This window comes from Myotis daubentonii, unplaced genomic scaffold (genome assembly GCF_963259705.1).
Source record: "Myotis daubentonii unplaced genomic scaffold, mMyoDau2.1 SCAFFOLD_92, whole genome shotgun sequence".
Taxonomy (NCBI): domain Eukaryota; kingdom Metazoa; phylum Chordata; class Mammalia; order Chiroptera; family Vespertilionidae; genus Myotis; species Myotis daubentonii.
This window is the reverse complement of record NW_026775507.1, coordinates 46,170-57,780: the sequence shown is the minus strand read 5'-3', so window position 1 is coordinate 57,780 and position 11,611 is coordinate 46,170. Positions and strand designations below refer to the sequence as shown.

The following is an 11,611-nucleotide window of genomic DNA, read 5'->3' as shown; positions in this document are numbered from 1 at the left end:
AAAACCACAACCTGGGCATATCAGGATGACACTCTAACCAACTGAGCTACCCAGACAGGGAACTATAACAGGAGCTCTTTAGCATGAAGGCCCTGGGGGAAATGCAGGCTAGAATTAATAGAGTCAGAGAGCGAACATGCACTCTGTTACATTAACACCATGAGGGGCCTATGCTGATTGCCAGCTAATATTCCCAATGTGCTTTATTTTCTACTCTGCCCATTCTCTTAGTCATTGCTCCCTGCATTTCCCCAGAACCTTTATGCTAAAGAGCTCTCCAGGTGAATGGTGACGCTGAGATGAGCTCGGCAAGCAGGATTGAGTTTAGAGAAGCAGCGGGCTACTGCTCGCTCAGGCAAGAAGCAAAACCTCCAAAGTTCTCATGGCTTTTACTGGGAGTACAGCAAATAACAATGACAAACAGGCATGCTTATGAGATCATCTGAGCTAAGTTATACATTAAGCTATTAATTTCCTATATTGTTCAAAGACCGTTTCAACCTGTAGCTGTGTACCCTTCCTTGTACTTTCCATGCCCTCATGGACTATTTATTACCCAAGGAAATTCTGCCTCTGAACAATAAATCTTGCGTGCAAGACTTTGTTCTGACGTGGCCTGCTTGCAGGCCCCCGTCTGTTCTTGGCAGAATGTCCTCTTTTAGTTAACTTCTCTTTTCACTTGACCAGCTACATTCCCTGGCTGGGTAGCTCAGCTGGTTAGAGCGTGATCCTGATATGCCAAGGTTGCAGGTTCAACCAGTGAATTCTACATGCTCCCTCTCTCTGGATTGTGTTAAGAGGAAAAAAACAAGTGGTACAAATTGTCACTTAACACAATCCACCAAGATCCTTAAAATAAGAGGTGGGGCAGGCCAATGCTCTAATCACTGAGCCAAACCAGCCAGGGCAAACCTGCAATTTTTGGTGTACAAGACAACACTCTGCCAACTGAGCTACCCGGATAATGTCATCAACTACTTTTAAATCCTTATTATTTCCCGATCTTTCTGGAAATATGTGCACACACACACACACAGACACACACACACACACACGATCACATTTTTTAAAAATATATTTCATTGATTTTTTACAGAGAGAAAGGGAGAGAGATAGAGAGTTAGAAACATGGATGAGAGAGAAACACACACGATCACATTTTTATACACCAATAATGAACATGAGATAGAGAAACTGAAAAAAAAATCCCATTTACCATCCACTCATGTATTGATGGATACTCGGCCTGGTTTCAGATCCTAGCTAACATAAGTAACACTGCAATGAACACAGGGTACATATATATTCTTTTTTTAAAATAATTTTTTAAAAATCAAATCTTTATTGTTCAGATTATTACAGTTGTTCCTCTTTTTTCCCCCCATAGCTCCCCTAGCCCAGCTCAAATCGGGACCCAGACAACGGAAAGAGACTTGGCCCAGCTCAGATCGGGACCCAGGTAAAGACAGAGACTGGCTGACAGCAGCTGCCCTCTGTCCTGCAACAGGACTTGTTTCCCATTTCTACCTTGGACCACAGGGAAAGGGGCAGCTGAAGGAAAGGGCTGTGTCAGGATGCTGCCTTCTTCCCTTTCTTCTCCCTCTTTTTTCTAAACACTTCCATGCCTTATAGTTCTTTTGCTTTCTCTTCTTTTTCTCTCTACTACCCTCCATCTCCGCCTCCTCCTCCTCCGCCCCGGTAACATCCATATCGGCCGACCCAGAGGGCAAAGCCGACTCCTCCCCAGACACCGACACCACCATCAAGCACGGCCCTGATGGACCCTTTCATCCAGCCCTTCAACACGCTGACGCTCTGGGAAGCCCGTCACCAATGACGTCGCCCGCTAGCCAGATCAACAAGGACAGCCAAACCACCGACTTGAGGACAGCTGAAATCCCTTGACTGAAGAGGCCAGCAACCTTCTGCAGGAACAAGGCTCCTTGTACACTCCATCCACTATGTTTATAGTTATGCTCGCTATCATTGCTTGTCAGTCTTCTTCTGAGTCTTAAACAACCCAATGCAAGAGGTGGCCGCTGATTTACACGTGCTATCATTTAGAAAATAAAAAAGGAGGAATTTGCCGGAAGCTGGTCCACCCTTGCTGCTTGACACAGTCACTGCAGAGAAGAAACATCTGCACAGCTTATGTTTCAAGGGACCTAGCGTATATGGCATGGCATATGTTTGCTCCCCCTCTTAACACTATGTGTTTTAAACAGGACCACCTCCCCGAGAAAGGTTGTTTCCCCAGGTGAGGATTTTTCCATGAAGTTAGGGAGGGAATAAAACCCCTTAACTAAGTGCCAGGAGGGTAGTTAATCACTTTAACTAAGAACAATCACACTTAAGCTACATAATCTTTACTCCCTGGAATGGAGATTAGAAATGCCCTAACCTTTGGAATAGAAATTGATAGGATTAAAATAGACTGGTATAAATACAGATGTAACAAGACAATAAAACATAGAACCTGGCTGGAGAGCCTGGCTAGAACCTGGCTACAGAACCTGGTTAGGCTGCTGATCAACTGAACACTGCCTCCATGTCATTCCTTCTTCGCCAACTTTGTCCACACTTTGGGAACCCCTGGACCTGCTGGGGTTGGACTCCAACAACTCCCTTCTGATTGAAAAAGACAACAGTGTCCTCAGCTGCCATTCCTCTCCACATGCGCCACGTCCTCAGCTGCCAGCCCTTTCCATGTGGGCCTCGTCCTCAGCTGCCAGTCCTTTACAAGTGGGCAGCATCCTCAGTTGCCAGCCCTTTCGGTGTGGGCCTCCGTACTTCTGCACTTTATTTCTGCACCTCCTCTGAGTCTCAGTGTGCTTTTCTCTTTCCTTCTAGTTGTAGAATTTCCACTCAGCCAGCCTTCCTGTGGTTCAGCATGGTGTCTGTTTTGTCTTTTAGTTGTATTTTTGAAGTGGTTGTGCAAGGCAGCAATTTCTGGTGTTTACCTATGCCGCCATCTTGGTTTCTCCTACATATATATATTCTTTATGTATGGTGTTTTGGGATTCTTAGGATATATTCCCAAAAGTGGAATCTCTGGGTCAAACAAACAACCAAGGAGACAGTAGGGATAAACTTAACCAAGGAGGTAAAAGACCTATGTTCAGAAAACTATAGAACATTGACAAAGGAAATAGAAGAAGACACAAACAAGTAGAAGCATATACTGCGTTCATGGATTCAAACAATTAACATCATTAAAATATCCATCCTACCCAGAACAATCTACAGATTCAATGTTATTTCTATTAAAATTCAGCAATCTTAAAAAGAAGAACAAAGTTGGAGGGATCACCACACTAGATATCAGACTATACTACAAAGCCATTGCAGTCAAAACAGCCTGGTACTGGCACAAGAACAGGCATATAGACCAATGGAACAGAACAGAGACCCCAGAAATCCATCCATGCCAATATGGTCAATTAATATTTGACAAAGGAGGTAAGAGCGGTTCTGAATGAAGATTGTTCTCTAGTTTAGTTATAACTTTGATGTAGTTGCGAAAGGAGACAAGTACTACATTTACCTATGCCTCCATCTTGACCAGAAGCTCATTACCTCTTTAGTTGGTGTAATTGGAAGCTCTTATCAGGCAGTAATAAAATCAATACAATGGGCTGAAGCAAACATTCCACCAGGCAGCTGATGCTGCCCACTGTCAGTGGCCAACCCCCGACTCTGGTGGGGCTGAGGCGTCACTATCTTGTGGCTATCGGCGCATGCATATTTGTGACGGAGTGACAGTTAATTTGCATATTACCATTTTGTTATATAGGGTTATTGATTCTGTTCCCTATGCAAGTGGTCGGCAAGCCACAGTTTGCGAGCCACGTGCGGCTCTTTGGCCCCTTGAGTGTGGCTCTTCCACAAATACCACATGTGGGTGCGCATGTACAGTAAGATTGAAACTTCATGGCCCATGCGCAGAAGTCAGTTTTCGGCCTGGGCTAGTCTATTTTGAAGAAGTGGCATTAGAAGAAGTGGGCGGTGTTGGTCAGTCAGGCGAAGGGGGATGCGGTGCAGGCAGGCCGCGGGATATGCAACATGGACGAGGTGCACACGATTCATGCATGAGTTGAGTGAGCCAGTCAGTCAGCAGTCTCATGTGCAGTGGTTAGTGCTAGTCACGTCTGCAAGTCGCACGCGGGTGACAAAAGTACCTACCTGAAGCATAAAGTTACCTGTATTTTTCCAACCAGCTGCAAATCCTACATTTTCAAGCATGAACCTTATCAAGAGTAAATTGAGAAATCGTCTTATTGATGAGAACCTGGAATCCTGCCTAAAATTAAAAACAACATACAAACCTGGCTTACCCAAACTTTCCAAGGAGATGCAAGGCCATTGTTCACATTAGTGTTTGTCAGTCATTGTCATGATTTAACTTTATGGTTATTGTAAGGAATTTAATTTTATTAATAAATAATATCATTATTAAGTATGATATCAAGTTTTATTCAACATACCTATAGTTTAACTAAGAATTAAAACTTTAAGTAGAGTTTATTAAGTTAATTTTAGGGAATGTTGTGGAATGAAAGAAGATGTGGTGTCGAGGATTGAGAAAGGTATGTTGAGATGGTTTGGACATATAGAGAGGATGAACGAAAGGAGATAAATGAAACAAGTATACAAGACCAGTGTGGATGGGTGAGTTGGAAGGGGTCGACCTTAGTGAAGGTACCTCAATCAGATTGAGGACATTTTTAGCAAAGGCCAGTTTAGGAGTATCCTAATTTAGTTAATAACAATGTACCTACCTATAGAGTTTAAGTTTAAAAAATTTGGCTCTCAAAAGAAATTTCAGTCGTTGTACTGTTGATATTTGGCTCTGTTGACTAATGAGTTTGCCAACCACTGCCCTATGCTGTACTGCATATACCATGACTATTTTGTTACTACCAACTTGTCCTTAATCTTTTCATGTTTTCCACTCAGCCCCCAAATTCACTCCTTCCCTCTGGCAATCATCAGTCTGTCTTCTGCTTCTATGAGTCTGTTTCTGTTTTGTTTGTTTCTGTTGTTCTTTAGATTCTACATATAATTGAAATCATATGGCATTTGTCTTTCTCTGACTGACTTAGTTCACTTAGCATAATACCCCATAGGTCCATCTATGCTGTTGCAAATGATAAGATTTCATTCTGTTTTATGGCCAAGTAATATTCAATTGTATATATACCACATCTTTTTTATCCATTTTTCTATTGATAGACACTTAAGTTGTTTCCACATTTTGTCTATTGTAAATAACACTGCAATTAACATAGTAGTGCAGATATATTTTTGAATTAGTGTTTTGGATTTCATCAATAAATCAACAAACAACAGTGTTGGTGAGGATGCAGAGAAAAGGGAACCTTCATGCACTGTTGGTGGGATTGCAAATAGATGCAGCCACTATGGAAAACCAGTATGGTGGTTCCTCAAAAAGTTGAAAATAGAGCTATCTTTTTTTTTTAATTACTGTTCTTTTTTTAAAATATATTTTTATTGATTTTTTACAGAGAGGAAGGGAGAGAGACAGAGAGTCAGAAACATTGATGAGAGAGAAACATCAATTAGATGCCTCCTGCACACCCCCTACTGGGGATGCGCCCAAAACCACGGTACATGCCCTTGACTGGAATCGAACCCGGGACCCCTCAGTCCACAGACCGAAGCTCTATCCACCGAGCCAAACCGATCAGGGCAGAAAATAATGCTATCTTATGAGCCAGCAATCCCACTTTGGGAATTAATCTGAAGAAGTCCAAGATACTGTTTTCCCCCACTACTAATAACTTAGTCACAATACTATGAGTCAAATATTTGCTATTGGATTACTGTTATCATTTCTCTTTTTATTATGTAAATGTTATAATAAATGAAGAATGAAGAGGCACAACAGAAACAATAGAACTTGGATCACAGCAGCCTGTAGACTAGAAATGCTCCTTGCCAAAACCGGTTTGGCTCAGTGGATAGAGCATCAGCCTGCAGACTGAAGGGTCCCAGGTTCGATTCTGGTCAAGGGCATGTACCTGGGTTGCGGGCATATCCCCAGTAGGAGATGTGCAGGAGGCAGCTGATCAATGTTTCTCTCTCATCGATGTTTCTAACTCTCTATCTCTCTCCCTTCCTCTCTGTAAAAAATCAATAAAATATATTAAAAAAAAAAAAAAGAAATGATCCAGAGAGGTTTTCATCATTAACTGTCAGATCTATGCTGACTAGAGCCCAATGGGGAAGTCATTCTTGAAACAACATCAACAGTTTTGTCCACATTCATATCCCAGGTTGCCCCAAAGCCTCTTCCTCCTTGTTGGTCAAAATAAAAATGCTGAACACCAGCTAGCATAACTGCAATTGACCTCCTAGGAATGAGCCCTCCCAGGTTCATGGGACCAGGCAATGATCAAATTGGTCATCAATGCATCCCCCGACTCATGTATGACCAAAAGGGGAAAAGGAGAACGGAAATGGTGCTCCAGCTTCTTCGGCTTCATCAGTAACCAACGGAAAGCAATGAGCTTTCCTAGATTTCCTTACTAAGGCACAAGTCATCAGTGTGGTCACATATCTGCTAGAGTTTCAACAATAGAGACTAATGATTACATTATAAATAAGAGTGCCCATTCGTTATACACCGTAATGAAAATCATGTCAAATAATTTTGAAGTAATTTAATATGATTGTCACCATAGCAATATTTACTTGTAATTTGCATTAGCATATTATTAATTTGTAGTTTACATTATTTATTTATAACATATGTATTTATAATATGTGATGTAGTACCTGATGTTAATGATACTTCATTATTTATTTGTAACATATGCATTTATAATACTGTATTTTAAATATCAAAGTTGCTAAAAGACTAGATCTGAATTGTTCCCACCACAAAAAGCAATGATAATTATGTGGCATGATAGTGGGATATATAACTGTATCAAATCAACACATTGAACACCTTAAACTTACACAATGTTCAATGTCAATTATCTTATACTAGAGGCCCGGTGCCTGATATTCGTGCACAGGAATAAACTGGCAGTCAGGCATCCCTCTCACAATCCAGGACCACTGGCTCCTAACTACTCACCTACCCGCCTGCCTAATGCCCCCAACTGCCCTCCCCTGCAGGCCTGATCATCCCTAACCCCCTGCCAGCCTGATCTCATCCCTAACTGCCTCTGCCTCGGCCCCCCACCACCTTATTTGTGGAATCTAAAGAACAAATCACTAGAGTGTCTTTTTCGTCATGAAAATGAGGCCCTAATGGCCACACGGTTTTCTCACCCAACTAGTGAACTGGGGGAGAGCCTGGACAGGTTCAACAAGGGGCAGGCACATATAACCTAATGAAGTTGCCTCTCCGCGGGGATACAGCGCCACCCTCTGGTGAGAAGGGGAAAGAACACCAGGAGGGACTATGTGGGGGCCTGTTGGCTAGTCTCTGAGCAACCTGAAGTTCTTCTGAGTGTCTGGTTCTTTCTTTCCCTTATAAGAATTAGGAAAATCCCCCAGAAATACACAAATAAACTAAGTCAAGGTGTGAAGGAAAGCTTTTAGGGCCAGCAGGAAGATTTGAGTGCTGAGGCAGGCCATTCCCACATGTTTAGGAGACCAACTATTACAAAACAGGTGAGTAAATAGAGATATAGGGAGAAATATCCTTGGACTGTAAGTTCCTCACCTGGGAGTCGGCTACCTTTTAACATCTGTATCCAGACTATGACCCAAATTCATGGCTAAGACTCAGGAGAGGGGAAATATGCTCCAGAGGAAGACTTCCCTAACAGTCACCAGCTTGCCTGGAGTGTGGTAAGATTCTTCCATCCTTTGGTTAGTTTTTCTTAAAGTATTGTACCTTGAGTGAATTGAAAACGGGGAGTGGGGAATAATGCTGGAACCCCTAACCAAGATACAAGATTTCTTTTTTTAAAAAAAATATATTTTATTGATTTCTTACAGAGAGGAAGGGAGAGGGAAAGAGAGTTAGAAACATCTATGAGAGAGAAACATCGATCAGCTGCCTCCTGCACACTCCGCACTGGGTATGTGCCTGCAACCAAGGTACATGCCCTTGACTGGAATCGAACCTGGCACCCTTGAGTCCGCAGGCTTACGCTCTATCCACTGAAGCAAACTGGTTAGGGCAAGATGCAAGCTTTCTTAATGCTAACACAGTGACTGGGCTGAAGCTGCTTGTCACTCAAGGATTGGTATCAATGTATGAGGGAGGAGTTAAGAAAGGCACTTGCTTTTATCAACATCATCCACCCAAAGGTGGTCAGAAGCACAGCTGTGATTGAACAAGGTAAGTCTATTGCTCGATGCGGTGATGGAGACCATGAGGAACTATGGGGTGTCTAAGAGGTTAGAAAGGGTTTACTATAAAGGATTTGGGCTTATACTGTGATATGCTATTTTGAGGAGGGCTTAAAAAGTGGGAATATTCTCTGAGTTGGATGCTGTCGGGAAGCTGACATAATTCTGTGACTGAGTGTTTTTATTATTAGGAAGAAGTAAGACTAGACTAGAGTGAGGTTAAAGCTGTGATTGGTAAGGAAGCAACAGTCACTCATCTTAGCGAGGACAGGAGATGTTTGGCTGTTTTTATGGTTTGGACAATGTTTATGTTTTTGTGTAGACCTGATTCCAGAGTGGCCTGATGTTTGCCTTTTCCCATCACAGTGAGAGTGGCCTTGCCTGACATGGATGTTCTGTGACATTGATGCTCATCACAGAACACCAAGGCCTGGCTGGGAGATCCAGGCCAGCTCCTGGATGTCAGGGATGTTTTTCTCTCTCTCCCTTTCAAAATTATTTTAAAATTAGCGAAAAAGGTCTTTTCCAAGCAATGTTAGAAATAAAGGACATGAGTCTCAAATTCAGTGGAATTCCTATTTGATTTTGGGAGACTTTCAAGTCTTAAGTGCTTATCTGTGTCCAAAATTAGAGACACAGGGATAGCAGGAAATTTAAAGATTGAGTATAAATGTACATGTGTTTCCAACAGCTTCCTTATAAATCAATTACATACATGGAGTGGCCAGATTATTATGGCCACCTGACCTGTGTAGGCAAATTAGCCGTACACTGCATCATATGGGATATGGAAGCCGAAGGCCTGTTCGAACACCTTTGCTGTCTGCAGTTACCAAGATAAAACATCTCCAATTCGCACAGGAACACAAGGATTGAACAGTTGAGCATTGGAAAAAAGTCATGTGGTCCGATGAATCACGTTTCCAGTTGTATCATGCAGATGGAAGAGTGAGAATTTGGCAGAAAGAGCATGAAAGCATGAACCCCACATGCATGAGTACAGCCCTTCAAGCTGATGAGGGCAGTGTTATGGTTTGGGCATGTTTTCCTGGCATGACTTGGGCCCTTTAATTCGTGTGGAACAATGTCTGAATAGCACAGCATACCTAAATATTGTTACTGATCAAGTTCATCCTATCATGTTGATGGCGTATCCCAATGGAGATGGCTTCTTCTAATAAGACAATGCGCCATGCCACGGTGCTCGTATTGTGCAGGAGTGGTCTCAAGAACATGAGGAGACTTTACTTAGTTTAGGTGGCCCCCACAATCACCAGATCTCAATCCAATTGAGCATTTGTGGGACGAAGTTAAAAGAGCCATCAGGCAGCTGGTTCTACAACCATCAAATCTCACAGAACTGGACAGTGCTATTCATCAGGCATGGTGTCAGATTCCTCACATCACCTTTCAACATCTCATGGAGTCAATGCCAAGAAGAATCGCCTCAGTATTGAAGGCAAAAGGTGGCCCAATGAAGTACTGATGGGTTGGTCATAATAAACTGGCCACTCAGTGTATATACTTTTAGTTAAAAGTCAAAGATAAGAAAAAAAAACAAGATGGCGGAATAGGTAAACACCAGAAATTGCTGCCTCGCACAACCACTTCAAAAATACAACTAAAAGATAAAAAGGACATCATCCAGAACCACAGGAAGGCTGGCTGAGTGGAAATTCTACAACTAGAAGGAAAGAGAAAAGCACACTGAGACTCAGGAGGTGTGGAAGTGCAGAGGTACTTAGGCGCACGTGGAAAGGGCTGGCAACTGAGGACGCGGCTGTATTTTTCAATCGGCAGGGAGTCTCAAGCTCCCAAATGCTCTGAACTCCAGTTCCTGGAGAGTCTCTGGGGACCCAAACTCATTCAGGGAGAAACTGGACTGTCTGGCATTGGGCAGAACTCGAGGGTGGCTTTCTCTCAGAGGTGCTTGCAGCGATTACCCGGACACTGAGACCCAGGACCTCTTAGGGTAGGACTGGGGACCAGCCATAGCTGTTTGCTCCACCCTGTTGATCCCCTGAGACCCCGCCCCACCCAAGCTGTGCACAGAGGCTTTTGCATATGGAAGGCCTGGCCCTTTGCAATCTGAAAATTAACTAACAATCTGCAGCTGGGTCAGAGAGACCCAGAACTTCCAAAAGAAGGCCCAAGGCCCCACAGCAACTTGCATTGCTTCACAGCTGGGCCTCATCTAGGCACCTCCAAACTCCAAACAAAGAAGAGGAATTTGCAGATCTCTCCATAGAGGTAGCCTCAGGCAGAGGCTAAATTAGCACCTCCTTAGATCCAAGAACCATTGTACTCAGAGGTCAGAGTGGGACTATCCAGATTAAAACTCCTCAGATCCATAAGGGACACACTCAGGGGGAAGACTCAGTGAGCACCAAAGCCCCACTGAAGCAAGTCTTGCCCCAGAAGGGTGTCTCCAGCACAGAAGTTCTCCCACTGTAGACACAGCTGATTCTCACAGCCAATTGGCCTGGAGGACAATTCCTCCCAGTGATACCAACAACAATCAAGGCTTAACTACAACAAGACTGTGCACAAAGAGTGTCTACCTCAGGTAATTGGGGAGGCTGAGCCACTGGGCCCTATAGGACACCTAGACAGAAAGCCACTCTATCAACACAGGGAAGCAACCAAAATGCAGAGACCAAGAAACAGATCACAAAAGACAGAAGTGGAGGAGAGCAAACTACAGGATATAGAGTTCAAAACCACACTTATAAGGTTTTTCAAGAATTTTCTAGAAACCACTGATAAACTTAGTGAGACCCTCAAGAAATCTAGTGAGACCCTCGAGGTTATGAAAAAGGACCAACTAGAAATTAAGCATACACTGACTGAAATAAAGAATATTATACAGAGTTCCAACAGCAGACTAGAGGATCACAAGAATCAAGTCAAAGATTTGAAATGCATCGCTTCTCGGCCTTTTGGCTAAGATCAAGTGTAGTATCAAAGATTTGAAATGTGAAGAAGCAAAAAACACCCAACCGGAAAAACAAGAAGGAAAAAGAATCCAAAAATATGAAGATAGTGTAAGGAGCCTCTGGGACAACTTCAAGCATACCAACATCCAAATTATGGGGGTGCCAGAAGAAGAGAGAGAGCAAGATATTAAAAAACCTATTTGAAGAAATAATGACAGAAAAATTCCCCTACCTGGTGAAAGAAATAGACTTATAAGTCCAGGAAGTGCAGAGAACCCCAAACAAAAGGAATCCAAAGAGGACCACACCAGGACACATCATAATTAAAATGCCAAGAACAA

At 42.9% G+C, this 11,611-nt stretch overlaps 1 pseudogene; it reads left to right on the top strand.

Moving 5' to 3' along the window:
• Positions 1-11,257: 11,257 nt before the first annotated feature.
• Positions 11,258-11,334, top strand: LOC132225761 (U2 spliceosomal RNA; annotated as a pseudogene).
• The last annotated feature ends 277 nt before the right edge of the window (positions 11,335-11,611 follow it).